Here is a 3,368-nt window from a genome sequence, read left to right as displayed (position 1 = left end):
AATTAAAATCAAGTCATTAGTTTTAAGAGAAAGAAATTGTTGAATAAACGTCTATGGAAAATCCCAATAAGTTCTGTTTCTATATATATTGTTAAATATATTATTTCACTTTTCAAGCCTGCATCATAATACCTTGCAAGACATATATTATAACGGCTGAAAATAATTTCCCATTATTTGAAATCTGAACATATGTTTTGGATTTTTTTTTACTATAAAGCAAATATTTACCCTTGGTAAATTATTAAGCAGCATAATTCATTTGAGTATGATATTTTTAATATCAGCATATCTTTAAAAAAAAAAAGTATCATCCAGTATGTAAAAAATGCATCATAGGTACTATCAGTCAAACAATACACTGCGTACAATTCTGATATTAAAACAGAATTTTATGAGTAATATATGAGTAGAATTACTCAATGAAATATTAAACTGCGGTTCAAACAGGATTTACACAATTTTAGATTGTAACAAATGTATTGTTTTCCGAAATTTCAACCCTTTTAAAAAATGTTATGCTGATAAAATGTTATCAATCTTGCATTACTGCGTATTGATGATTTTAAACAATCTGTTTCATTATTGACGTATATTAAACTACATATGTATATGCAAAATAAATTTCATATACTTCATTTTATGTCTATCGTTAACATATATAAAAAAAACTTTAACCTTGGTTAACATATATAAAGATATATATATAATTGCGCATTATAAATTACAGTTTCATATGTAAAGGCATGGATCCCCGAGAAGCGATAGTTGTACTGTTAATTTCACTGTGTCTTGTAGTTAATTATGTACAAGGACAAGGAAATATTCTACAAATTCTACAGCGAACAACAGAATTTTCAAAGGTAAAATTGCTCATTTAAATCCCTGGGAAATATTTCGTCTATCTTGTCAAAATTTATCATTTTAATATTTTAAACAAGAAATATTTTCCCTGTTTAAACTTTGCATGAAAATATTGCTTAAACAAAAAAAAGAGAATTAAAAGAAATGTTCCATTACTTTGTTCACGAACAAATGGTAAAAATTTTGAATCATGTAGTTAATTATTATTAAATCATTGTCAATTAAAGGTAATTGCAATTGAAATCTAAATGAAAAGGCACTCAGTTTAATTATGAATGCCAAATTGTGCAATCATTTAAAGACAGGGGGCTTCTGTTACAAACAGTCTGGCTTGGCGCTTGTGATGTATAAATAGTTTGATTCTTGGCATAAGATACTCAAATACGACTATATATATTTTATTCAAAATCAAATTCCTCTCTTAAAATACACGTATTTATCATAGGGTATATTCAAAAGAAAATCATACATATTGTTTACGATAAGATCACTTCATTTTTAGTTTGCGCAGCTAGTTACCAGAGCACATCTTACGAGGTTTTACGAATTGCCGACCACCATGACAGTGTTCGCATTAACGAACACAGCTTATAACCAACTCCAGTACAGGGCACGCAACATAATAGACAACTAAACGGAAACCGAGCTCAGAGATTACCTCAGGTTCTGTACAAGTTAGTAATAAAACAGTTTGTAAAACAACATTTTGTCTTAGTTGGAAGTATAGGAATTATATTGCTGGGACACTTTTTTTTCTAAAGTGGGCACAAGCACTGATTTACATTTCCCCGGGTGCTCAATTTGTGAAACTCTACACAAATCATTGAGCCCGGACTGGAAAAACTGATGAGCTGGTTTTCATTTATTTCTAATTTTCTTGACTGATTGATTGTATTTTGTTTAACGTCCCTCTCGAGGATTTTCAACTGATATGAAGAGGTCACAATATGCAATTGAAGGGCTTCAAATTTAGACATATACACGGCACTCTGGGCCATTGAGCAGTGAGAATTCTTTATCGGACCAACGCCTTACGTAACATGTGACTTATGTTTTTGGTCATTTCTAGTGCCAAGCGCTTGGCGAAGAAAAAGCCAATACCTATGTTTACATTTACATGTACGTCTTAGGTAAGACGCAGTGCCGTGAACGAAAACCGAACACGAGCCTCTCGATCATGAAGCGAACGCGCTGCCGTGTACGGTGAATTTTCTTGAAGAAAGCTTCAATACCGTTTATCAATAAATACTCAACTTAATTGTTTCTTTCCTTACGTATAAAGAATAAAATTCACTTTGTTACAAGGATATGCCAATCAAACGCTTACCTAAAATTCATAGTTTCAATAATATGCAGGTAAAATTAGTCTGTTATTATATTTACTCGTGAGATGCTATAGCAAGAAATAAAACAATATATTATAGAGAAAATACGAGAATCTTTAAACTTCATATCCCTGCCCAGGTCTCTTTAAGGATACATATTACTATTGTCTTTTATTGTAATTTCTTGTAATTTATTTTCAACTGAACTGAAAATAATACATATTTATTGGTTGAACATGACAAATGAATGCAAGGTTTAAATTTAAGTCACAAGGGTAAGAATGACTATTCTGTATATATTTTATATGCCCAAACATTGGTGAGAATAGAACGAGTTGGACAATGTCCTGCCTCAGTCTTTATGTTCTTTTTTCAGTCGCAGGAAGCCGAATACTCACCACGGCTATCCAGGATAACCAGCACGTACGGAGCAGCAATTCCAAGCAGGACCGCCTCTTTTTTCAATCGCATCCAAAGGATGAGCACAGTAAATGTTTTTAGGTCTTTATCTTTAATGTGATTCAATTATCAAGCGTCTATACACAAGTATGAGAAATTTCTTAAACGAGGTAAGTTATAAAAATACACTTAATGGAAGAAGGATATGGAGATATCGAACAGCATTTAATCTCAAAGTCCATTAAACAATATACAAAATCAGAGCAGAGCAAACACGGACCTCCGAAACATCAGAGGTGGGATCAGGTGCCATTGAATGAATATCAACAGTCTCGTTTGTAGTCCATTAAGCACATACGATATATCATTAAGAAAATTTAAGATTTTCCCATTCCCCCTATTAAAACAATGAGCAAGGGATGTTCACTCCTCCATTGCACTTGATCCAACTTCTGATGTTTTGGAGGTCAATATTTACTCTGCTCCCTGACGATCTGTATTTTTGATCAGACTTTGGGCTTAAGGTCAGAAGATACATTCTCTCAAGTATATATTTTGTAATTCTTGGTTTTATTTTAAAAAAAAGTATGCACTCTCGTCATTCTATTGTAATTTAGGTAAATTGTTCTAGTATTTAAATTTCAATGTCAAATTCGCGCGAAAAAAAAAAAAAAAATATATATATAATGTCCTTGATTATACGACCAATATTGTACATGTATACATGTTTATTATAACAAATCTGCTTTCATAATCAAAACTTCTGTAAATTTATAAAAG

At 31.6% G+C, this 3,368-nt stretch overlaps 1 long non-coding RNA gene across 1 annotated transcript; it reads left to right on the top strand.

Moving 5' to 3' along the window:
- The first annotated feature begins 740 nt into the window (after nucleotides 1-740).
- On the top strand, nucleotides 741-2,643 carry LOC134240076 (uncharacterized). Its single transcript, XR_009986352.1, has 3 exons — nucleotides 741-863; nucleotides 1,367-1,538; nucleotides 2,566-2,643. It is a non-coding gene; the product is annotated as an uncharacterized LOC134240076 (long non-coding RNA).
- The last annotated feature ends 725 nt before the right edge of the window (nucleotides 2,644-3,368 follow it).

The sequence above is a fragment of the Saccostrea cucullata genome, unplaced genomic scaffold (assembly GCF_032062105.1).
Source record: "Saccostrea cucullata isolate Sc308-1 unplaced genomic scaffold, CSIRO_AGI_Scuc_v1 ctg21185, whole genome shotgun sequence".
Taxonomy (NCBI): domain Eukaryota; kingdom Metazoa; phylum Mollusca; class Bivalvia; order Ostreida; family Ostreidae; genus Saccostrea; species Saccostrea cuccullata.
The sequence above is the reverse complement of the archived record's forward strand: the minus strand, read 5'-3'. Positions and strand labels throughout refer to the sequence as shown.